Source organism: Lampris incognitus, chromosome 11, assembly GCF_029633865.1.
Source record: "Lampris incognitus isolate fLamInc1 chromosome 11, fLamInc1.hap2, whole genome shotgun sequence".
Taxonomy (NCBI): domain Eukaryota; kingdom Metazoa; phylum Chordata; class Actinopteri; order Lampriformes; family Lampridae; genus Lampris; species Lampris incognitus.
The window spans coordinates 14,319,465-14,346,881 of record NC_079221.1 but is presented as its reverse complement, the minus strand read 5'-3'; positions in this window follow the sequence as shown (position 1 = coordinate 14,346,881).

Here is a 27,417-nt window from a genome sequence, read left to right as displayed (position 1 = left end):
TGTTCATCACATGAATGTGTCTATGTGTGTGTCGGAAAAAGCAGTGGTTTGGCCTGGATTCCCCTTGTCACGAAAGTGGGGAGGCGTCTCCTTCGAGACTGCCGGCTGGAGAGATGCAGTTTGTGAACGCATGTAGTACGAGGGTGGGTGTTTGAACTAAAATAGGGATTGATTGGCCACTAAATTGGGAGAAAAAGGGAAAAATCAGAAATAATTTTTTTTTAAAAAAAAGAAGTCAGCTGGTGGCAGGGCCTTTTCCTATCAGGCCCCGTTCTTGTGGAATAACCTGCCTGCTGCCATCAGACAATCAGAGTCTGTTGAGTCCTTTAAATCCAAACTTAAAACTCATCTTTTTGCCTTAGCTTACAATTAGTTGCCTTTAAATTGAGTAGTTCACAACCTGTACTGCATGGCGGGTAGGTTTCTGTCTCAATGAATTTTCCAAACACTCTTCTGCCAACGAGATTATAGAGTATAGATTATGTACTATTGCAGTATAGATTATTGACTATTGCAACTGTTCTCGTCTATCACATATCTTTTCTCTCTCTCTCTGAATGATGTCTTCTCCTTTCTCTTATCCGATGTATGCCAATGGTATGATGCGAGTCTCCCCTGAGTGCACATGTAGTCTGTCCACCTCCCAGGTCTCCATGGTGATGGTGGTTGCCACCTGGACACTGCTTGGCATCCTCATCATCATAATCTTTATATATCTTATGAATCCATATAATTTTGTTATCTTGTTTCAATGTTATATCCTTCTCTCACTCTGTTGTGTGATTAATGTCTTTTCTCATCTCTTCTCCCATGTACACTACCGTTCAAAAGTTTGGGATCACCCAAACAATTTTGTGTTTTCCATGAAAAGTCACACTTATTCACCACCATATGTTGTGAAATGAATAGAAAATAGAGTCAAGACATTGACAAGGTTAGAAATAATGATTTGTATTTGAAATAAGATTTTTTTTACATCAAACTTTGCTTTCGTCAAAGAATCCTCCATTTGCAGCAATTACAGCATTGCAGACCTTTGGCATTCTAGCTGTTAATTTGTTGAGGTAATCTGGAGAAATTGCACCCCACGCTTCCAGAAGCAGCTCCCACAAGTTGGATTGGTTGGATGGGCACTTCTTTGAGCAGATTGAGTTTCTGGAGCATCACATTTGTGGGGTCAATTAAACGCTCAAAATGGCCAGAAAAAGAGAACTTTCATCTGAAACTCGACAGTCTATTCTTGTTCTTAGAAATGAAGGCTATTCCATGCGAGAAATTGCTAAGAAATTGAAGATTTCCTACACCGGTGTGTACTACTCCCTTCAGAGGACAGCACAAACAGGCTCTAACCAGAGTAGAAAAAGAAGTGGGAGGCCGCGTTGCACAACTGAGCAAGAAGATAAGTACATTAGAGTCTCTAGTTTGAGAAACAGACGCCTCACAGGTCCCCAACTGGCATCTTCATTAAATAGTACCTGTTAGAGCCTGTTTGTGCTGTCCTCTGAAGGGAGTAGTACACACTGGTGTAGGAAATCTTCAATTTCTTAGCAATTTCTCGCATGGAATAGCCTTCATTTCTAAGAACAAGAATAGACTGTCGAGTTTCAGATGAAAGTTCTCTTTTTCTGGCCATTTTGAGCGTTTAATTGACCCCACAAATGTGATGCTCCAGAAACTCAATCTGCTCAAAGAAGTGCCCATCCAACCAATCCAACTTGTGGGAGCTGCTTCTGGAAGCGTGGGGTGCAATTTCTCCAGATTACCTCAACAAATTAACAGCTAGAATGCCAAAGGTCTGCAATGCTGTAATTGCTGCAAATGGAGGATTCTTTGACGAAAGCAAAGTTTGATGTAAAAAAAATCTTATTTCAAATACAAATCATTATTTCTAACCTTGTCAATGTCTTGACTCTATTTTCTATTCATTTCACAACATATGGTGGTGAATAAGTGTGACTTTTCATGGAAAACACGAAATTGTTTGGGTGATCCCAAACTTTTGAACGGTAGTGTATGTGAATGGTGTGATACACTGCATTTTATATAGCACTTTTCTAGTGTGATGTGAGTCTTCCCTGCATGCATGTGTAGTCTGTCCTCCTATCAGGTCTACATGGTGATGGTGCTCATATGGGTCAGGTCCTAGGCTGTTCCAGTGGCATCTAGTCACTGCTTTGTGTCCTGATCATCATATTCTTCATATAACTTACAATTCCATTATAATTCTGTTATCATCTTTCAATGTTGTATTCTGTAAATTGTGTAAACACAACATCCATTGCACGTCTGTCCGTCTAGGGAGAGAGATCCCTCTTCTGTTGCTCTCCCTGAGGTTTCTTCCTACTTTTTTCCCTGTTAAAAGGGTTTTTTAGGGAACTGCTCCTTATCTGATGCGAGGGTCTCCAGACAGGATGTTGTATTGCTGTAAAACACACTGAGGAAAATTTGTAATTTGTGATATTGGGCTACACAAATAAAATTGACTTGAATTGACTTCAATGAGTGATCTTCAGAGTAGCAATTTCAGTAGGCACAGGTATTGACTGAAATACGAGCTAGTGCCAACCAAGTGAAGAATGAGCATACAATAGAATGCGAAGCTACCGTTTGGCTCAGATGTGCTATATTGTATATTATGTTGCACCCACTTGGGTTAAAGATGTACCTAAGCACTTGATAAGAATTTTAGCAACTTTTGTAGGGATTGTTCATTTAATATATTACTCATAATATACAACGAGGTTTCCAGTTATACCAAAATATTGCTAAGAAATCCAGAATGGTTAACGGTTATATGTAAGACTCTAGTCGCAATCTGTCCTGTCTTGTAATGCCATTTAATACCTCAAGAGGTGATAATGAGTCACTGTAGCGTCCAATCTGCCCTTTTGTCAGTTTAAACTTAAAAATTTCACAGCAATTTAACTGTTAGGGATCAAATTCTGGAGAAAAAAATATCATACTGCTTTCCTCGGATGTATTGAAAAAAGATTTTAGTGAATTTTTTTCAAAACCTGCGGGGATAGGCTCTAGCATCCCCGTGACCCTGAGAGCAGGATAAGCGGTTTGGATAATGGATGGATGGAGTACAAATTACATAAGACACTGAATATCACTGCAGACTACTACCACTACTACGTGGTATCTAGTATCTAAAGAATGTCGGTGTCAATTTTGGTAGCATTTCAATGAAGACTTGTGGAGATATAGATGTTAACTGATTTCGCATATTTCGAAAAATATAGAGGGAGGGACTTCTGAATTGACCATAGGTTGCAGTGAGGCAAACTTCTGTCACAAATCAGTGGATTTGTGACAAAATCAAAAAAAAAAGTTCAGCCAGGATCATCTGGTGGGCCCAGGGACCACGGCCCTGCTTGGAGCTATGCCCAAGGAGGAAACACTGAAGTCGGTCTGACAGGACGTAGAAGCGGGGCAGGCTAAGCTAATTGCTAGCCCATGCAGACCAGCAATTCCAACAGTCACCTTGGCGTTCGCTCTCTTGGACAGTGAAAAAAAAAAGTTTTAGTTTAAATATATATATATATATATATATATATATATATATATATATATATATATATATATATATATATATATATATATATGTTGCATTTATGTGTTCTTGTATTTTGGATGTATTTTTGGCTTTGTGCTGCACTGCTGTAGGCCGGGGGAAACTATATTTCATTTCATGTCACGTATACAGGTGCATGAAATGAAATGACAAATAAATGTTCCTGATTCCTGGATGTGCTAAAAGACATTTCAGCTCTCTAGGGCATATGGGTGATTGTTTTTTCCATGTTTTTTGAAGTTTTGAATGTGAAATGTCTAGAATTTTAGTTTTATTGTAGCTCTCTAGGACATACGGGTGATTGTTTTTTCCATGTTTTTTGAAGTTGTGAATGTGAAATGTCTAGAATTTGGGTTTTGTTGTAATAATCCACGCCCACATTAATCAGTCATTACCAGCCCCAGATTGTGCAAAGAGAATGCCGTATGAATCCATGCAACCAATTATGATATGAACTTTTTGCATTTGTAGCACCCCTAAAGGGTAGGATGTGCTCGATGAACACTCCTCAACATATGTGTAAAGTCGCATGGTGATTCCATAAAAAATTAATGAGGTATGGCCAACCCAGCAAACAAAAACACGTCCCCAGCACATCCCCTAAAGGTCCTCTCCGAATGTCCAGTAAATGTCATTGTGTAGGGTTTTCATTACGTCACGGGGACGTTATTACAGGACGTTCATTGAACATCACTGAACCTCTCGCAATAACGTCCCCATGACGTCCTGGGGATGTCTAGAAGACTTTCCCCTAACGTCCCTGTAATGTCCTTGGGACGTCCCACAGTAATGTCCACATGACGTCCCAGGGACGTCTAGAAGACTTTCCCCTAACGTCCCTGTAATGTTCTTTGAACGTCCCACAATAACATCCCCGTTACGTTCCGGGGACATCTAGATGACTTTCCCCTAATGTCTCTGTAATGTCCCACAATAACGTCCACGTGACGTCCCAGGGACGTCTACAGCAGGACTCCCCCTAATGTCCCTGTGATGTCCCGCAATAACGTCCCTTTGACGTCCTGAGGACTTCTAGATGACTTTCCCCTAACGTCCCTGTAATGTCCTCAGGACATCCTTTGAACATCTCGCAATAACGTCCCCATGACGTAATGAAAACCCTACATAATCACGTGTCTGCGAATGTTCTCATTCATCCAGGTCATAGTTATCCAAAGGAATTTAATCAAGTGCAACTGGACTTGGTTATGCTATATCCGTGAAGACATTTCGCCTCTCATCCAAGAGGCTTCATCAGTTCATGCCTTTCTGACTAGACCAAGCTAGTCTGACTGGCTGGTGATGAAACTCAGATATTTAGCCTCTTTGGAGTCGTTATCAGAGCTATTGATGTCCATGGCTCTTTTGTGTTCCGATGTTTAGCAACGACAGTCGTTATCAGAGCTATTGATGTCCATGGCTCTTCTGTGTTCCGATATTTAGCAACGACAGTCGTTAGAGGTGTTAGTTTCGACTTCGTTAGTGCCCCATTCAGTGGTCATGAGTCGTTGGAGCCGTTAGTGACCGACTGCTGTTCTTGGAGGCTAAGCTTCTTGAGTCTCCTGGGTAGAGATGAAAGGACAGCATTATAAGTGGTGTCGCAGACCTCCTCCTCTGTTGAGGGATGGTTTTTCCAGTTTCACAGAGATGGCTTCCTTCACCCCTCTTTCAAACTATCTATGTTCCCTGTCCAAAATGTGTACGTTGCTGTCCTCGAAGGAGTGTGTCTTCTCCTTTAGGTGTAGATAGACTGCTGAGTCTTGTCCTGAGGAGTTTGGCCTTCTGTGTTGGGCCATCCGTTTGTGTAGTGGTTGTTTGGTTTCTCCTATGTATAGGTCAGTGCAATCCTCATTGCATTGTACAGCATACACCAGATTGTTTTTCTGGGTGTGTGGTACATGGTCTTTGGGATGAACCAGTTTTTGTCGGGAGTGTGTTGCTGGGTTTGAAGTATACCGGGATGCAGTGTTTGTTAAAAATTCTCCTGAGTTTCTCGGAGACCCCAGAAACATACGGGATGACTATGTTATTCCTTCTGTTCCTCTTCTTCTCATTGCTCACCTGGTTGGTCTTTCTGGAACGTGTTGCAGTTTTCACAAAGGTCCAACTGGGGTAGCCGCAGGTTTTTAAAGCTCCCCTCAGGTGTTTGTGTTCTTTCCGTTGGGCCTGAGTGCTGCTGGTCACATTATCAGCTCTGTGTTGCAGTTCTGATGACGCCCAGTTTGTGTTCCAGAGGGTGGTGTGAGTCGAAAAGTAGATATTGGTCTGTGTGTGTAGGTTTCCTGTAAACCCCAATGTGGAGGCTCCTGTCTTCCCAAATGTGGACGTCACAGTCCAAGAAGGGCAAACTGTTGTTCTTTACATCTTCCCTTGTGAACTTAATGTTCTTGTCCACTGAGTTAATGTGTTTGGTAAACGCTTGCACCTCGTGTTTGGATTTTGACCCATGTGTCGTCCACATATCTGAACCAGTGGCTCGGAGGTGTTCCTGCGACACCACCTATCTCCCACTTACAATGCCGTCCCTTCATCTCTACCCAGGAGACTCAAAAGCTTAGCCTCAAAGAACAACAATCGGTCACTAACGGCTCCAACGACTCATGACCACTGACCACAGACAATTCCTTGACTTCATGGCTTTGTTTCCGCTCTGACATGCACTGTCAACAGTGGGACCTTATATAGACAGGTGTGTGCCTTTCAAAATCATGTCCAATCAATTGAATTTACTACAGATGGACTCCAATCAAGATGTAGAAACATCTCAAGGATGATCAGTGGAAACAGGATGAACCTGAGCTCAATTTTGAGTGTCATAGCAAAGGGTGTGAATACTTATGTACATGCAATATTTCAGTTTTTTATTTTCAATAAATTTGCAAAAATTTCTATAAAACCTTTTTCACTTTGTCATTATGGGGTATTGTGTGTAGATTGATGAGAAAAACAAGGAATTTAATCCATTTTGGAATAAGGCTGTAACATAACAAAATGTGGGGAAAGTGAAGGGGTGTGAATACTTTCCGGGTGCACTGTATATAGATAGATAAAATAGATATGCATGAATGAGCAAGCATGCACACATCCGGTTATTTTTTCCAATACTGTCATTAGAGGTTTCAACACTTTCAATGAAAGTTAAAAATAAAATTTTAATCAGATTAAGACAATAATTAAATTGTGACTGCCATGTAAACACCTTGGCAGCACAGTGGCCCAGTAGTTAGCACTGTTGGCTCACATCAAGAAGGTCCTGGGTTCAAACCCCGGGCTGTCCCAGGTCCTTTCTAAGTTTGCATGTTCTCCCCGTATCTGCGTGGGTTTCTGCCGGGTTCTCCGGTTTCCTTCTACCCCCAAAGACATGTACTATATTAGGGGTAATACTCCTGTCTGTGCCCCTGACCAAGGCAAGAGGAAAAAGGAACCAGAATTAGTCCCCAGGCACTGCACTGCAGCTGACCACTGCACCTAGCTACACAGTTAGGATGGGTTAAATGCAGAGGATGAATTTCCCCAAGGGGATTAATAAAGTATATCTTATCTTATCTTATCTTATCTTATCTTATCTTATCTTATCTTAAACAAACTATCTCAGAGGGTTGAATCCTCGTGCAATGCTTGCTGGTACATGTTGTGACTGAAGAACAGGCTCTCTGAACAGGGGAAGACGGTTTTCTCTGTAAATATGAGTTACACTGAGTTCTAGTTTTAATAGACAATGATAGGCCATCGGTACTTCCTGGTACCATCAGTACCTCCAGTACCTCCCTGTGCACATTATGAGAGCTGAAATTTCTCTTTAAATGTGTTCAACATCAAATCACACATCTATAAGAAAATAGAAATACAATAATTGCATAGGAAAGGGTATTTTCAGTCCTAGTATGAGCTACTGGCATTGTGTGAGATGTATCTCTGGAGGCTGGTTTGAAGTGGTGGGATTGAATGTGATCCCGATAACAATGCTGCAATCCCAGGGAGCCACAGAACTCCAGGGCCCAGGAGATCTTTTGTTTCAGGGGGTCACTCATTACATCACAATCCCAAAAATGAGGCTCCTTGAGGGGCCACAGAAAGAGACGGAGAGGGGGCCATTGTTCCTCTCTCCATGCCCAGATCTTTACATTAGCCAACCCAATGGGAAATGTGGCCCGCCGGAACGGAGAGATTTTGTGAAAGGATGAATACCAATCAAAAAAGAAGAGAATGGCAGGGTGGCGAGCGCCGGGGCTCACCTGGTGTGGGGAGTGAGGGAGGAGGAGGAGGATGAAGAAGAAGAGGAGAACACAAAGACTTGAGTTTGGATTAACCTGTCATTTTCATGCTCTTTAAAGGTAATCATTATGCTAGCAGCTGGAAACTTGTGGGATGAGAGCTGAAAGCAGAACGCACGGCTCTCATTTGATATGTCGTTGGTTCTTTAAAGACTGACTGTCTGTGGGGGAGTGAGATCTACAATGGCAGGGAGATGTTTGCTGGTTTTTTGGGGGGGTGGGGGTATTTGATGGGGTGGATGTGGGGGGGGGGCTGCTTGGGGTTTTGTGTTTGACTGCATCTCACACATCAAATTGAGGTAAAGTGTAACATGCGAATGTTGTGACATATGAAATAAACATGACAGAAAGCAGAAGTAGGTGAGAATTGGGAATGAGAGGTAAGAATTCCCTGGGGAATATTTTGTGTGTGTGTGTGTGTGTGTGTGTGTGTGTGTGTGTGTGTGTGTGTGTGTGTGTGTGTGTGTGTGTGTGTGTGTGTGTGTGTGTGTGTGTGTGAGACATGATATGATGCTGTAATTCTGCATGAGTGTACAGTCACCCAAACCTCCATCCTGACGAAGTCTTACATGCTCTGTCTCTGTCTGGTTCCAGTTCTGTAAGAAGAGTCTGAGATAGGAGATCATCATAATCTCAGGTAGGACTTATTCAGTCCTTTACACTAGCTTGTGTTTAGCTATGTATGACTTTGATTTGTCATCGTTTTATATGAAAAGTAAAAATGTCTCTTGGTTATTTTTTGACCCAACGTGGATGGTAGATTGTTCAGTAAAAGTAAAGTTGTTATAATTGTTCAACAGTTTACCAAAATATTGAAAAAGTATTAGGCTGAGTCATTATCTTCCTCCTTTCTACTGTATAACTTGGTCATAGGGGCTGATGCTAAGAGACAAGCGCGCACACATACAAACAACATACACAACACAACACACAAAACACAACACAACATAAACAACACACACAACACAACACACAAAACACAACACAGCAACAAAACACAGCACAAAACAAAAACACAAACAAAACACAACACACAACATAAACAACACAACACACAAAACTCAACAAAACACAACACACACAATACAACACAACAAACAAACCACAACACACACAACACACAACATACACAACGCACACAAATCAACAAAACACAACACGCAAAACAGCACAACAAACAAAACACAACACACACAACAAAACATACAAAAATAAACATAACACACAAGACAACAAAACACAACAACAAAACAGCACAACATACACAACACAATACAACACGCAACACAACAAACAAAACACAACACACAAAACACGACAGCGAAAACAACAAACAAAACACGACACAAAAAAACAACACAACACACAACAAGACACACACAATACAACATACAATACAATGCAATACAATACAACACAACACACACACACTGGTCTCAGGTTCGTTCATGGAACATTTGTAAAACCCATGTGTAGCTCACTAATACCTCTCTAAAGCAGCGGTTCACTTATATTGAATTGCCAAATACTTTCCATGGTATTAACAGTTTGATAAATACTCTTTAGAACACACATAACAGTGGGTCAGGCTAATACCACAGACAGATTACAAAGCCTGTGTTACATTTAAGTTTAAAGGTTGTAAGGAGGGAAATGTGCAGGCAAGCACAGGTGCTTCTAATCCTGAGCTTTAATAAATGGAGGTCTGGCAATCTTTCCACAAATCCATGGATAGAGAGACCAAGAAAACATGCTGTGGATTGGGCTGGAGGAAAACTGCATACTAATGAAAAAATATTATTTTACACTTTATATATATAGAAGAAGAAAGCCACTTTATTTTGTCATTGTACAGTTGTACAGTTACAATGAAATTTGTTTTCTGCATTTATTATGTGTGTGTGTGTATGTATATATATATAAAGTTGCATTTTATATAGTGCTTTTTTAGCTTCAACGGCCACTCAAAACACTTTACATTTCTGGTCAAATCTGAATTTCAGACACCTGTTACAAGCTGTTTTCTGTATAATTGCTACCTATTTCGTATGCGTAAGGCCACTGAAATGTGATTTACAACGATTAACTTATTCACACGTGTATTGCAAAAAGATTTGACATGGGCCGTTTGAGACTATTGACATTAAGTAGACCAGTGACAGACGGACCTTAGTCGGTATGCAGATAATGGATTGTCGACAGCAGTGGAATGGTCACCAGAAACTACAAAGTTATTTTACTGCACCTAACATTACCATTTCCATTATTACCACATGGAAATGAATCAGAGGGAATGAATACATATATGTGTGTTGGCAGTCGAAATATTATATTGTTTATCTCGACTGCCACCATAACAGAGACCAACAAGCTTGTATATGCCATCCATCCATCCATCCATTATCTGAACCGCTTATCCTGCTCTCAGGGTAGTGGGGATGCTGGAGCCTATTCCAGCAGTCATTGGGCAGCAGGCAGGGAGACACCCTGGACAGGGCTGACAGACATAGACACACACACACACACACACACACACACACACACACACACACACACACACACACACACACACACACACACACACACACCATTCATACTTAGGGACAATTTAGTATGGCCAATTCACCTGACTTACATGTCTTCAGATTGTGGGAGGAAACTGGAGCCCCCGGAAAAAACCCATGCAGATACGGGGAGAACAAGCAAACTCCACACAGGGAACGACCCAGGATGGCCCACCAAGGCTAGACTACCCTGGGGCTCAAACCCAGGACCTTCTTGCTGTGAGGCGACCGCACTAACCACTGCGCACCATGACGCCCCTTGTATATGCCACTACAACCATAATCCTGGAGATGCTTGGGTACAGGATTAAGAACACAGGTCTCAAACAGTACCCTCCATGGAAGAGAAAGCTGGAGGCCAAGATCAAAGCAGCATGGAGAGATGTTAGCCAGTTAACAGAGGTGCAGAAAGGTGTGATGAAAGACAGGCCCTGGTTGAAGTACAGCAAGATGTCCATAAGTGAGGCCCTGGAAACTACCAAACAAAGGCTCACAGCTCTGGCCACCAGGCTGAAGACCCCAGAAGCACAGAAGCTAAAAGAGTAAATGGCCTGTTCCTCAGAAAACCATCCAAAGAGTACTCCCAGGTGCTGAGTAACAAGGGAACAACATCAGACCCACCAGGAGCAAAGACAGAATGAAACTGGAAGGATATATGGGAAAAGGAGGCACCACAAAACACCCAACGCCCAGTGGCTGGTGGACCTAAAAGCAGGCCACAGCAACATCTCAGAACAAGAACCAGTTATCATCACAGTGGCCGACATCCAACAACGAGTCTCAAGCATGAAGAGCTGGACTGCACCAAGCCCTGAAAATGATTCACGCCTACTGGCAGAAGAAGCTAACGGCACTCCATGAATGCCTGGTGATGAACCAGCTGTTAACATCAGGTCTCACCCTGACTGGCTAACACAGGGGAGAACAATATTGATCATGAAGGATCCCCACAAGGGTAGAACACCTTCAAACTACCGGCTGATAACCTGCCTCTCCACAACATGGAAGATCCTGTCAAGCATCATAGCAGCTAAGCTGAATGGACACGAGTCAATACATGAGCGAAACTCAGAAAGGAATTAGAAACAGCTCCAGAGGATCAAAGCATCAACTACTGGTTGATAGAGCAGTCACCCAAGCCTCTAAGACCAGACAGACCAACCTGAGCACAGCCTAAATTGACTACAACAAAGCCTACGATTCAATGCCCCACACATGGTTACTGGAGTGCTTGGCACTATACGAAGCCAACGGGACACTAATCTCCATCAAGAACTCAATGTCGCAGTGGAAACCAACACGAGGCCAACTCAAAGACAATCACACAGGAAACCATCAGATGTGGCATATACCAAGGTGATGCACTATCCCCACTGCGGTTCTCCATAGGCATAAACCCCCTCAGTCAGATCATCACAAAGAATGTATATGGACACAGGTTCAGAAGTGGAGTTACCATAAGCTACCTCCTACAGCTTGATGTCATCCATGAGATGACATCAAACTGTATGCCAGGAATGTGCGATACATTGATTCGCTGATCCACTTCACCAGGATCTACAGCGATGACATCGAGATGTCATTCGGACTGGACAAGTAAGGTTGAACGGCGGCAAAAAAAAGAAAGGTGGTGAAGACTGAAGGAGTTGTCTGTGAATGTTCTCATTCATCCAGGTCATGGTTATCCAAAGGAGTTGAATCAAGTGCAACTGGACCTGGTATATATGGGGACTGAAAGAGTTGAATTACCTGCTGGCAGAATAACAGACATACAGGACAGTTACAAGTACCTCGGCATTCCACAGGGAAATGTAAACCACGAAGAGACAGCAAGGAGATCAGTTACAGCCAAATATCTCCAGAGAGTGAGGCAGGTCCTGAGGATCCAGTTCAATGAGCAGAACAAAATCCAAGCCATCAACACATATGCCCTACCAGTCATCAGATACCCTGCTGGAATAATAAGCTGGCCAAAGAAGGAGGTAAAGGCCACAGATATCTGGACACGGAAACTCCTCACAATTCATGGAGGATTCCACCCAAAGTCCAGCAGCCTTAGATAGTACGATAAGCAAAAAGATGGGGGCCGAGGGTTAATGAGTGTCTATCCAGGTTGAAACAAGGAACATCCATGAGTACATCAGAAAGAGCGCCCCCCCCCCCCCAGGACAAACTGCTGAGTGAGTACCTCAGGCAGCAGAAGACAGAGTGGGGAGGAAGAACAAGAGGATGTATCATGGAGGATTAAGCCCCTCTATGGGATGTACCATCGACATATAGAACATGTGGCTGATATCATGCAATCCTACCACGGGCTAGAAAAGGCTGGACTGAAGGACAACGCAGAGGATCTGATCATAGCAGCACAAGAACAGGCGCTCAGCACCAGATCGATTGAGGCAGGGGTCCACCACATCCGACATGACCCAAGATGCAGGCTGTGCAAAGACGCCCTGAGACAGTCCAACACTTAGTAGCAGGGTGTAAAATGCTATCTGGGAAAGCATACACTGAAAGGCATAACCAAGTGGCTATGATAGTGTACAGGAATATCTATACTGAATACAGACCGGAAGTCCCCAAGTTCAAATGGGAGACACCGCCAAAGGTGGTTGACAATGACAAAGCTAAGATCCTGTGGGACTTCAAGTTCCAGACTGACAAGCAGGTGCTAGCTAACCAAGCAGACATTGTGGTGGTCGACAAGGAACACAAGACAGCAGCAGTGATCGATGTAGCAATCCCGAGCAACAGCAACATCATGAAGAAAGAGCATGAGAAGCTAGAGAAATACCAAGGGCTGAAGGAAGAACTACAGCAGATGTGGAAGGTGAAATTCACAGTAGTCCCAGTGGTAATAGAAGCACTAGGGGCTGTAACCCCCAAACTGGGAGAGTGGCTCCAGCAGATTCCAGAACAACATCTGAGGTCTCTGTCCAGAAGAGTGCAGGCCTAGGAACAGCTGTCCTAGGAACAGCTCAGAATACTGTGCAGAACCCCCAAACTCCCAGGCCTCTGGTAGAGGACCCGAGCTTGAGGAAGACACACACCACTCAAAAAAAGGGTGAGAGGGATTTTTATATATATTATTTGTACTGATTCAATTCAAGAATGATTGTCCTGTAATGGAGCACAGTGAGATCAGAACTAGTGTTCATTAAGCTCTGAATAATTTCTCTGATAAAAGCTGGAGAGGAGGAGACAGCCAGCCTGTTCAGACTCATCACTTTCTTTTCTAATTTTTGTCTTCCTTTAATACTCCCCTGATGCCACCTTGTGAACACAGATTTATGATACTATTCTACAAACCCTTTGATACTTGTTGCATCTGCTTCTACTCAGACATATGAGTTAGTTTAATTGGATGAAATGATAAATAAAACATCTCAAAACTGATTTTTTTTTTAATGGTAGACTTTACAAAAGTGTGCAAAGCGTACTTCTCATTTTGATGATAGAGATTCTGAGACAGAGGAAGTGAATAAGTGAAAACTTTCACTGTTTCCATTTCCATTGTGGTTATTGTACTCTGCCTGGATGACCATTTAATTCATCTGATTACCCATACAGATATAATTGGACTCCCTCCACCTACAATGAACCTTATGTTTTGTTTGTGTGTGTGTGTGTGTGTGTGTGTGTGTGTGTGTGTGTGTGTGTGTGTGTGTGTGTGTGTGTGTGTGTGTGTGTGTGTGCGTGTTTGTGTTTGTCTGTGTGTGAGAGAGAGAGAGAGCAGGCAAGCACAAGCAAATGTGCACGTGCGTGTGCAAATGAAGTTTTCACCCTGACAATCACACCTTTAATTAAATTAAAACAAAGGTGTTGAAGCTGTTGATTGTCAACACGAAGGGGCGAGGGGCACATAATGCATAATGCATATCAATGCAGCCATGAGTGACTGCAGTCCCCCAGCTGTCAGCCAAATGAATGTGAATATTCAGCTTTTCCTCTCCACTTAACTCTCATTTCACTGTGATGACATTTTATTAGCTTCTCCCACAGCGGCGCATGGGGACTAAGTGATCCGAGGAAACACAGCTTCTCTCTCTTCTGCTTTCTCAGGAAAACAGCACTGAAAACAATAGGCTCCTTGTTTTCCTCTTTTTGGAGGTCAGCTGGAAGAAGAGAGGAGAGGAATCGCCTCAGGGTTTCTATTCTCATTTCCAAACTTACTGTGACTTGTGAATAGACAACTTTGATGTCCTCCGTTTATGAAATTAATCAATACTGCTAAGAAGTGTATGCAAGGTGATTGAAATTGAAGACTTTCTCAAGCACAGAATATTCATCATCTTTTGTTGAGCTAGATTTTTTTTATGCTCTTTTGTTTTGAAAAGATAAAACAAAAGAGAGCCTGGAAGTGCTGAGGTGCTCCTCCTTAACTCCAGCTCACCACTGTCAACACGTTTCTCATGTCAGGACTGATCGGCGCTCGTGCCTGACACTCCACGCCCCTCTTCAATCCCCATGTCCTTGCCCCAGCCCGCCATATTGATTTGAATGAAAACAAGTTGCTAATCCAAATAAACACCATGTCAAGGAGTCATCCAAGCCCACAGAAATATCTACCCAGCATGACACCATAGGGTAGAGAACCACAGGGGCACTGGCACTCCAGACCTCACCGGGGGTCGAAGGAGGGCTGTGAGGTGCGTGTTTGTGGCTGAGTGTACATGTGTGTCTGCATATATTTGAGCACCCATGCACAAATATACATTTGTGTATGCATCCCATGTGTGCAAATGAAAGTGGCTATTCATCTGAGGGTATTAGAATCAGACTGTCTGCAGAATTTATTTCTTTACTTACTACTAACACTGCAATCATTGCAGCCACAGCACTGAACAGAAAAGGTCTTGATATGCAAGGAGAATGGCTGTTCAACATGTACCTGCTGAGCTGTAGGAGGGGAGACTGTCACTTCTCAGGTGCCATGGCAGTCATCAGCTTTGAGGATGGCTCAGTCTCTGACATTACATCCATCAACTGTTCCTGTACAATAGGATGGGTTAAATGCAGAAGAAAAATATCTCTGTAACCAAATAACTGTACAATGGCAAAAATAAAGTGGCTTTCTTCTTCTTTCTTAAATTAATGTCCAGTGAGCCACATTATGCATCCTTAAAACATGTCATCTTTTGAGTTTTTTCATAATCGCTTATTAAAGTTGTATTCCGCAGCAGTAGATTTAAGACCATTTTGGATGAATTAATAAGAAAAATGATGCAACTGTTCCCCTTACATGACCCATGTTTTTGCAAACCAGGACTGAAATTTGAAATATCTAGTTGTCCCTTTGAAAGAGGACGCAATCAACGGCCATATCTCCACTCTGGCAATGGTCTCCTCCGGTCCTTCCCATTTGAATGTGGACGTTTTTAAGTTAGGATAGGAGGTCATCCCCTTAAGGAACCTGTGACCTCATGGAGGTCTTACTGTTCCCCTGCAGGGCCAACGGAACGGTGGGGCTACCGTGATCTGTTGGACCCCACCGGGAATGGTGTAACCATGGCCCAGCAGGGTCAGTAGGAAGGACAGGAGGAGCTGACAGTCCACAGGGCAAAGGGTAGGTAGAGAGAGAGAGAGAGTGTGAGTGTGAGTGTGAGTGTGAGTGCGTGCGTGCGTGCGTGTGTGCGCACGCAATTGGTTTTTAAGGTCATGCTAATTGTCACAGCCATGTAGAATGCCTTTGGTTAGCCCGATTGGCTGTGCTGAGGAGGTGGAGGAGGAAGAGGACTAGGGGTTGGGGGGGGAGTGCAGGTGTGGACCTTTAATTAAATACCACTGTAAAGGTTAATGCAAAGAGCCAGGAACTCCAGCCACCGGTAAGTCAGGGACATTTAAACACAAGTGAGAAAATGCCCCAGAGTGTGTGGACTCTGAGTGTGTGTGTGTGTGTGTGTGTGCGTGTGAGAGAGAGAGAGAGAGAGAGAGAGAGAGAGAGAGAGAGAGAGAGAGAGAGAGAGAGAGAGAGAGAGAGAGAGAGAGAGAGAGAGAGAGAGAGAGAGAGAGAAAATGGCAGAAACTTAACCCTAACCCTTGAATCACAATAGAACTTCAAACTTCAAACTACCAAGTGGCTCATTGTTGGAGCTAAAACTGAAAACACAAGTTATAAAACGTGCACGCATGCTCTCAAAATCACAGTTAAACTTAATCACTATGCTGTTATGTGTGAACTCAGGCTCCTGTATGATTTTCACAAAAATATACACTACCGTTCAAAAGTTTGGGATCACCCAAACAATTTCGTGTTTTCCATGAAAAGTCACACTTATTCACCACCATATGTTGTGAAATGAATAGAAAATAGAGTCAAGACATTGACAAGGTTAGAAATAATGATTTGTATTTGAAATAAGATTTTTTTTACATCAAACTTTGCTTTCGTCAAAGAATCCTCCATTTGCAGCAATTACAGCATTGCAGACCTTTGGCATTCTAGCTGTTAATTTGTTGAGGTAATCTGGAGAAATTGCACCCCACGCTTCCAGAAGCAGCTCCCACAAGTTGGATTGGTTGGATGGGCACTTCTTTGAGCAGATTGAGTTTCTGGAGCATCACATTTGTGGGGTCAATTAAACGCTCAAAATGGCCAGAAAAAGAGAACTTTCATCTGAAACTCGACAGTCTATTCTTGTTCTTAGAAATGAAGGCTATTCCATGCGAGAAATTGCTAAGAAATTGAAGATTTCCTACACCGGTGTGTACTACTCCCTTCAGAGGACAGCACAAACAGGCTCTAACAGGTACTATTTAATGAAGATGCCAGTTGGGGACCTGTGAGGCGTCTGTTTCTCAAACTAGAGACTCTAATGTACTTATCTTCTTGCTCAGTTGTGCGACGCGGCCTCCCACTTCTTTTTCTACTCTGGTTAGAGCCTGTTTGTGCTGTCCTCTGAAGGGAGTAGTACACACCGGTGTAGGAAATCTTCAATTTCTTAGCAATTTCTCGCATGGAATAGCCTTCATTTCTAAGAACAAGAATAGACTGTCGAGTTTCAGATGAAAGTTCTCTTTTTCTGGCCATTTTGAGCGTTTAATTGACCCCACAAATGTGATGCTCCAGAAACTCAATCTGCTCAAAGAAGTGCCCATCCAACCAATCCAACTTGTGGGAGCTGCTTCTGGAAGCGTGGGGTGCAATTTCTCCAGATTACCTCAACAAATTCACAGCTAGAATGCCAAAGGTCTGCAATGCTGTAATTGCTGCAAATGGAGGATTCTTTGACGAAAGCAAAGTTTGATGTAAAAAAAATCTTATTTCAAATACAAATCATTATTTCTAACCTTGTCAATGTCTTGACTCTATTTTCTATTCATTTCACAACATATGGTGGTGAATAAGTGTGACTTTTCATGGAAAACACAAAATTGTTTGGGTGATCCCAAACTTTTGAACGGTAGTGTATTTAAAAAAAACAAACTATATTAAAAGGTCCTGTCCCTCCATAAACAGGCCTGAGACAGTGTGTGTGTGTGTGTCTATGAACGTGTGTGTGACCCTTGATAATTAGCACCATCTGCCATATCAGAACACCTCTGGAGAGACAGGTCATCATCGTGGCAACAGGACAGACAATTTAACGAAGTTTTCCTCATTAATGACAAAGATGAATATTTCCGCAATGGCTGAAATAATAAATTAAGAAACTGTACAAGCAGAATGAGCTACGGCACAGACCTGCTACAGCTGCATTAACCACATTATTAGACTAGAAATGTACGTTTTCCTTTTTTTTTTTTTTGCTTCTCTTTTCAAAACGCATGCACGCCTGCACGTAATCACGTCGAGAGGGCGACTGCACTCACGCTGTTACAACACAGCACATAAGTGATTTTATTTTTTCACAACAGTGAAAAAATAAATAATATCAAGATGTTTGACCCTGACACACATTTGGTGGAAAACAGCATCTAAATAAAAAAAAGCTGTGCATGCAACACACGCACACACAGGCACAGAGTGCATTCCACGCTGCAGTCTGCAGGCTGCAGACCGAGCGGGGTCCATTTGAATGCGACAAAGACATCACACAGGGAAAGGATTACACAGCCCAAATCCACTAATTCAAAACTGCCTCGCTGACGGAGGGAATATTCTCTCTCCCACATCTCAAAGTAGAAAACACGCAGATTCTTGTCTCGGTACAGTACTGGCAAGCTCACGGTGCCAAGGGTCCGTAATAAGAAGTTTGTTGGAGCTGTGACAGAGACAGTGTCGTGTCTCCGCGGTACACAAATCGCAACGCACACTGAACCCGAGATGAGGAGCGAATGAAGCCGTGAGCAGAGGCCGGAGTACGGAGAGGCGTTCATCGCGTCAGACTTCACCAAACACGTCGCTTTGCACAATTAGGCCTCTACTCAGGACACTAATTGGGTTTTGGTGTGGCGTTTTTTTTGTTTGTTTGTCGCCGTGTTAACACAGCGAGGCTTGGTTCGGCACATCGCGTTTTCATCCCCCGCACATGAAAGGCTGAGACGATGAAATTTTTATTTCTGTTTTAACCACCGAGCCCAGTCTCAACCAACACAAGTCGCTTCCAATTCCTCTTGCTCTGAATTACCACCCGCAGGGGTTTTGTTGTCCACCCCTCCCCAGCCACCCACCCACACACCCACACACACACACACACTTTCTGTTAAATAATTAATTCTACTTTAGAAATTCCTCACATAATCTATACCTTTCCATATGCAAGAAGAACGACCGAGGCACTGCCTGTGCTCATGACTCTCTGGTGAAGATAACTCTTTCAAAGGTGCCTCACGGTGGGCTCGACGCTTTGGTGTTTCCTATACACTGCATGTAGGCGCTGTAAAGTGCACGTACTTCTCGTGCACAAAGAGTAAGCCAGACGCACCACCGAGGAGGAGTACGGTGTCTGAAGATGTGTCATTTTGGGTCGTCACCATTTTTATTTCTCCATTACAATCCTATAGCACAGATCACCTGCCATCCTATACATCTGCCTCTCTCCCTCTCCCTCTCTCTCTCTCCCTCTCTCTCTCTCCCTCTCTCTCTCTTCCAGAAAGCTTGCCTGGTTTTCCACTGGGAATTGTATGGATTCATTGTCGCACTGCAAACTGAATGCTGCAACAGCTGACCACACACACCACACACACGCACACGCACACACACAAAGTATTTCTGCTTTTCCTTCTGTTTTGGGATGTGCTCAACATCCTTTGATCAGTCAATATTATTTCTTTTCTACTTCCACCCTCCCATCTCTCTCTCTCTCTCTCCCTCCACTGCTCTCTTCCTCCTCCATTATGCCTCGTTTTGTTTTTCTGGGTTTTGGGTTTGGGAAATGTCCCCACTAGAGGATAATTGGGCAGATTTTTGGGTCCAATTCGCCCCTCCTAACAATCGGGGGGGGGGGGGGGGCGTTCCTGATTTGAGGCCGGTCTGCCCAAATGATCCTGCAGAGTGAGGGTTTACACACATCACTCAGGAGAGTATACATTGGTAGTGGTTGAGGTGAGTTTCCCTCCTTCTCTGTGAAGCGCTTTGGGTGTCTAGATAAAGCGCCATACAAATATAATCCATTATCAGTATTTGTATTATTCAGGCGACAGGCATGGGTGCAAGTCCATGAATACTGGGATGGCATCCAGTGCTTTACCTGTGCCCTCGACCATAGGGTTAGTGGTTGTGTCAGGAAGGGCATCCAATGTAAAACTTTGCCAAACCATTATGCGGATTGACAAGACCATACCAGATTAGTCAAAGCTCGAGTTAACAATGACCACCATTGGTGCTGTGCCCTCACTGGGTACCGATGGAAACTATCAAATTTGCTGTGGCGACCCCTGAGAAACGGGGAACATGCCGAAAGAATCAGGAATCAGAAACACTTTGTCAATTCATCTCTTGCACTCCCCACATGAAATGAAACAAAATGGCGTTTCCCCTAGCCCACAACAGTACAACACAAAGACAAAATCACATCCAAAAACTACAAGAACACACATATCCAAACTAAAACATGTCCAAACTAAACAAAAAAAATCACTGTCCAAGGGAATGAACACCAGCCAGGATGACTGCCGGAACTGCCGGTCTGCATGAGATAGCAGTTAGCTTAGCCCACCCCGCTTCCGTGTCCTGTCAGACCGCCCTCAGTGTTTCCTCCTCAGGCGCAGCTCCAGGCAGGGGCCATGGTCCCTGGGCCCACCAGACAAAGCAGACCAAGCTCTCCCAGCCGATCCAGTGCCAACTCTCCCAGCCAGACACCCTCAACACACCTCCTCTCACTCCACACGATGACATCAAAAGCACCACAGTCAACGCCAGGTGAGGCCACCACCCTCAGTGTTATCGGCACTTCCGGTCTGCATGGGCTAGCTGTTAGCTTAACCTGCCCCGCTTCCGCATCCTGTCAGACCGCCCTCACTGTTACCTCCCCAGGCGTAACTCTGGGCAAGGCCGTGGTCCCTGGGACCACCGGATGCAGCAGACCAAAGTTCATCAAAGTTCAACCAAAGTTGCATTAAGGGATGCAAGCAGAAGATTATTATTTATTATTATTATTATAATCTTAATGATACTGACTGGATCGGAGTCTCTCTGATTTCAAACTGTAAATGTGCGAAAGGAACAGTGTTGGAGAAGGCAAATTACAAAGGTAATGCATTACAGTAATGCATTACTTTTAGCAGTACCAATGCATTTCTAATAGGATTTCGGTAATATTATTACAGTTATTATGTCAAGCAATGTGTTACCACCCAAAATACACCAGGCACGGATGCGGCACGTCACGTGGAGTGGGTTTCTTGGCTGGACCAGCCAGTGGGGCCTGCCCTCTCAAACACAAATTTTCCTATCAGGTGACCAATGATGGCTCCAGCTAGCGGCGACCAATGACTTCATTGAAGTTACACAATTGGTCGGCCAACCAACAACATTGCTTGTAATGGCAGTGGGAGTTTCCCTACTGACCATGAATCAGCGCAGCAGTTCGCACGCTAATGAACCTAATATATTGCTCCTCGTGGATACTGAGAGGGCTCATTACAAAAACAGTCCACTTCACAAACACCAGCACTAATAGCCACACGTAGAGTGAAAATTATTGGTGTCTTCAGAGAGTTGGTGGTACCTGAAGTGCATTTATAAGGGTTGTCATGCCAAGACTTTCCAGTGATCATGGCAGCAGTGATTGTGGTCAGGTAATTATTTCATGTAAAATAAATAAATTGGTGCTATTTAACCGTATTAATAATCAGGGTTTGAACACTGCTGTCCAGTACAGCTGCTATTCAAGGAACCAATGTTAAAACAGCCGCTTTCCAAATGTAGTCAAGGTCCTGCCATATATTGGGTTTTAACCTAGTCTTGTTTTCCTGCTACAGCAACCGCATCTGTGTTGCACATGGTTGTATGCCAGGGGTGTTTTCTGAAGATTCACAGGTTTCCGGTTGCTGGCTCCCTTGTTTCTGCCTTTGTGAGATTCAGCTTCGTGAGATCAATAACTGCTGTTTATTCTCTTACTCTGTCTTCTCTTCTTTAATCTGCTCTCACCTCTTCATTTGTCCTACTGATTCAGATATTTTCATTGCTTAGTTCACTTATTGCTAGATTCGCTAGTTTTCCTTCTCTAGTGTTGGGCAGCCTATCATTCCTAGCCTGTTTACTAGCTTCAAGCTTAGCCTAGCTTAGCAGTTAGCTTTATTGAATTTGCAGTCAAAGCAGCCTTGCTTAGGTTGTCTCTACTAGAGAAACGTCTCCTTGAGTTAGGAGTTTATTTTGGATGGATTATAGGATTAACAACAACAACAACAGATTAAATCTATATAGCGCTGTATCGTGATACCCAAAGCGCTTCACAGTGAACGGGGGAAACTCACCTCAACCACCACCAATGTAGCACCCACCTAGGTGATGCACGCACTGCAACCATTTTGTACCAGAACATAATTTCACTGCACTGTTCTCATTCAATGTTAGCTTGAGCATTGAAATAAACAGCCATCTAAACTCTCCTCAACATCAAGTCCTCCAAGGAACAGGCTGGTGTTGTATTTAGCAGGAATTCAATGATGAAAAGTGTAAAACTGAAAACAGAGAAAAGTATAATATCAATACATAAACATAATCATTTTTATTTCTCAGGAAACTGTAAACACAGACTTCTACAGTGGGCTTCAAAGGTAAGTGTTTTACTGTAATAACATGTCTAGCTATTAACTACTACTACTACGACTACTACTAAATTCGGCTGCTCCCGTTAGGGGTCGCCACAGCAGATCGTCCGTTTCCATTTCTCCCTGTGTTCTGCATCTTCCTCTGTCACACCAGCCACCTGCATGTCCTCCCTCACCACATCCATAAACCTCCTCTTTGGCCTTCCTCTTTTCCTCTCCTGGCAGCTCCATATTCAGCATCCTTCTCCCAATATACCCAGCATCTCTCCTCCACACATGCCCGAGACATCTCAATCTTGCCTCTCTTGCTTTGTCTCCAAACCGTCCAATCTGAGCGGTCCCCTAATATACCATTTCCTAACCCACTCCTTCTTTGTCACTCCCAATGAAAATCTTAGCATCTTCAACTCTGCCACCTCCAGCTCCGCCTCCTGTCTTTTCGTCAGTGCCACTGTCTCCAAACATATAACATAGCTGGTCTCACATCCATCTTGTAAACCTTCCCTTTAACTCTTGCTGGTACCCTTCTGTCACAAATCACTTCTGACACTCTTCTCCACCCACTCCACCCTGCCTGCACTCTCTTCTTCATCTCTCTTCTGCACTCCCCGTTACTTTGGACAGGTGACCCCAAGTATTTAAACTCAAATGCCTTCATCACCTCTACTCTTTGCATCCTCACCATTCCACTGTCCTCCCTGTCATTCACGCTTATGTATTCCGTCTTGCTCCTACTGACTTTCATTCCTCTTCTCTCCAGTGCATACCTCCACCTCTCCAGGTTTTCCTCAACCTGCACCCTGCTCTCGCTACAGATCACAATGTAATCTGCAAACATCATAGTCCACGGAGACTCCTGCCTGATCTCGCCCCTCAATCTGTCCATCACCACTGCAAACAAGAAAGGGCTCAGAGCCGATCCTTGATGTAATCCCACCTCCACCTTGAACCCATCTGTCATTCCAACCGTACACCTCACCATTGTCACATTTCCCTCATACATATCCTGCACCACTCCTACATACTTCGCTAATTAGTCGCGACGTTAGCAACGCTACTGATTAGCCGCGATGCTAGCAACGTTAGCAACGTTGGCGAAACGGGCTAACTCGAACGGTACAATCTAACTACTTTTTTCTTTAAAAAAACATATTATGGCTAACGCTTAAGTGTTAAATCGTTCACCCACTGATAATGCCACGTAAGGGCTATGAAAAGAGGAATGAAGAAGATTCTGTTAAACTTGAAACCGCTTTGATCTTTTGCTGTCACACATTTACAACAGGAATTTACCGAATTATCCGGAAGTGATGTACCTGCTTGCACAGGAAGTCTGGCTGAGCGTACCAAATTAAAGGTTATACGTGAAACTGTCAAACTGTATTAAAGTTCCCTTTAATTTTTAAAGTTCCAGCACACGCCCCACCTAGCTTTTTTTTTTTACTAAAGGAAGCATTTTGGATTTAGCAATTATATAAAAACCTTTCAACACAATAAAGTCGTTTAAGTCTCAAAAACATTCTCTACCTAGAAGGGTGGGGCAGCCTGCCCAAACCCTTCTACTGAGTGTGGGGATTATTCTGTCCCATAGCTCACTCAATGTTCTCCACAGGTAACTCTACCTACGTGTGCAAACAAAGTTCTTTAGATACCCTCGAGGTCTTCTCACTCTGGATGGGTATTTCCTCTCAACCAGTGGATGCGGCTGCTGCTGACATTGACCCTGGGCCTCTGGTGTAACAGGTGTCCTTACTGCATGGTGCCCACCTCTGTTGATGTCTCAGGTAGGTTGGTTGGAGTCTCAGGGGCCACTAGAGTTTGAAAGGGATGAAATCTATCTCTCGTAGGGTGCCTCCGGGTGTCTCCACGAGGTAAGACCTGGGTGTGCCTGCTGTAGACACCACTGCGCCTCGCTCCATTGTGGAGATGTGGAGTCAACTAGTTTAGTTAATATGTTTAGTCAGGGAATTTCCCATAGTCAGATTGTCAGACTGTCAACTTCTATAACATTGAGACCGTTTCCCTTCCCTGCCGTATTGTGAATAACAAAAATCTAATTCCTACCACTAGTGGTGGTAGTGAAATGTGCAATGAAGTACCTAATAACCTACAGAACCAAACATCTAATGTTATCAAAAGTGTGACCACATTGTTCAAAGCATAGGTCTTCAATATTGTCAACTAATAACACAAGGTGTCTAATTCCAATTAATATTTCATCTATTGGTAGCTCTAAAGTTCTGCCTACTACTGATCACTTCAACAAGACACTTAAATTTGGTTTGATAAATATCAGCTCACTGTCTACCAAAGCCTTACCAATAAATGATCTGATTCTTGAACATAGTTTTGATATGATTAGGTTATGTGAAACATGGCTGAAACCAAATGCTTTCCTTCCCTTAAATGAAGCTTCCCCACCTGACTATTGCTGTTGCTCTCCCTGAGGTTTCTTCCTATTTTTTCTCCCTGTTAAAGGTTTTTTTTTTTTTTTTGGGAGTTGTTGCATCCTGTCTAAGGACAGGATGTTGTGTTGCTGTTAAGCCCACTGAGGCAAATTTGTAATGTGTGATATTGGGCTACACAAGTAAAATTGACTTGACTTGACTTGACTTGACTGGATTATGCTTATGCCCATGCAGCTCGAGCAAATAAACAAGGTGGGGGTGTTGCCTTAATATATGTCGAATTTCAATTTAACTTCTAAACTTGAAACCCAAACCTTTTGAGGCTCTTATTCTAAATCCATGTCCCTCAGCCACAGATAGGTCACGTTGTGATACTCTGTCGACCTCCTGGCTCTTACTCACTATTTCTTGAAGAATTTTGAGAATTTTTCTCGGGACTTGTTGCTCATTCTGATGACACGAGATTCTGGAGAGATGTTAATTTACCAGAAGGCAGTTAATGATGTGAGATCAGCATACTTCTCTGAACTAATATCAAGAAATACCCACAATCCTAAAGTTCTCTTTAGGGTAATTGATTCTGTTCTTAATGGTCCCTCCACTTCTCTTTTTGAACCTGATGTTGAGTAGTCTGAAAAAATGTCTCACTCATTCTGTAAATAAATTGAGAATATCAGGTCCAAAATCCAGCCAGGCTCTTGCATTTTGTCCATCCCCCATGTTAATTCTGCTTCTTTTACCCAGTTTCAACCAATTACAATTTCAGTGTTTGAGAGTACAGTCTCCAATACGAACCCCTCCCCCTGTATCTTAGACATCAATCCCACTAAGCTTCTCAAGGAGGTATTTTCAACTATTAGCCCCATTATTCTGCAAATTCTTAATAATTCTCTGGCCTCTGGCTCTTTTCCAGGCAGTTTTAAGCATGCTATTGTTCACCCATTGCTGAAGAAACCTAATTTGGATTCCCTATTGTTAAGTAACTACAGACCAATCTCCAAATTGTCCTTTCTATCTAAGGTTCTGGATAAAGTAATTGTATCTCAATTGATTTCTTTTGTGAATAATAATCGTGTTTTTAACAGTTTCCAATCTGGTTTTAGAGCACTTCATAGTACCAAGACAGCTCCAGTTAAGGTCACTAATGACCTATATACTGCTGACTGCAGATAAGGTGACTGCTCAATCTTAGTCCTTTTAGACTTGAGTGCTGCCTTTGACACAGTCAATCGCAACATCCTCTTACATTGCTTAGAGACTTGGGTTGGCATCAAGGGCTTGGCTCTTAGCTTTTTACGCTCTTACCTCACCAACAGAACTTTTTCTGTTGTTCTGAGTAACTCTACTCCCTCGATGGCTAGGTTGAGTAGTGGTATACATCAAGGTTCAGTTCTTGCCCCCTTTCTCTTTTCTTCAAACATGCTGCCCCTTAGCCAGGTCCTTCAAAATCACGATGTGCTTTACCATATTTATGCTGACGGCACTCATCTATCCATGCCACTAAAATCCACAATTCCTAGTGCCCCAGCATATCTCATAACTTGCCTCTCTGACATTAAATCCTGGATGTCTGAAACTTTTCTCAAATTTAATGATGATAAGTGTGAGGTCATTCTGTTTGGTCCTGAAAATTCCATCAGCTCTTGTTACTCATCTTGGTCTGTCAGGTAGTTTTAAGCAGGTTGCTATGAATCTTGGGGTAATATTGGATGCTAACCTCGGTTTTAATAATCAAATCAAACATGTTGTTCAGTGATGCATCCTCCAGCTCAAGCTAATCTCCAAAAATAGGTAATTTTTAGCAATTGCCGATCTGCAAAAAGTTGTCTCATCTCATCTCATCTTCAGCCGCTTTTCTGGGGTCAGGTCGCGGTGGCAGCAAGCTAAGTAGGGCACTCCAGACGTCCCTCTCCCCAGCAACGCCCTCCAGCTCCTCCTCCTGGGATCCTAAGGTGTTCCCAGGTCAGATTGGACATGTAGTCCCTCCAGCGTCTTCTGAGTCTACCCCGGGGTCTCCTCTCAGTTGGCTGTGCCCGGTAAACCTCCAAAGGAAGGCACCCAGGAGGCATCCTAATCAGATGCCCGAACCATCTCAACTGGCTCCTTTCAAGGCGAAGGTGCAGCGAGTCTACGCCAAGCTCCCTCCGGATATCTGAGCTCCTCACCCTATCTCTAAGGCTGAGCCCAGACACCCTACGGAGGAAACTCATTTCAGCTGCTTGTATCCGCGATCTCACCCTTTCGGTCACTACCCAAAGCTCATGACCGTAGGTGAGGATCGGAACGAAGATTGACTGGTAAATTGAGAGCTTTGCCTTCTGGTTCAGCTCCTTCTTCGCCACAAAGGTCTGGTACAACGTCCGCATTACTGCTGATGCTGCACCAATCTGCCTGTCAATCTCCTGCTCCATCCTACCCTCACTTGTGAACAAGACCCC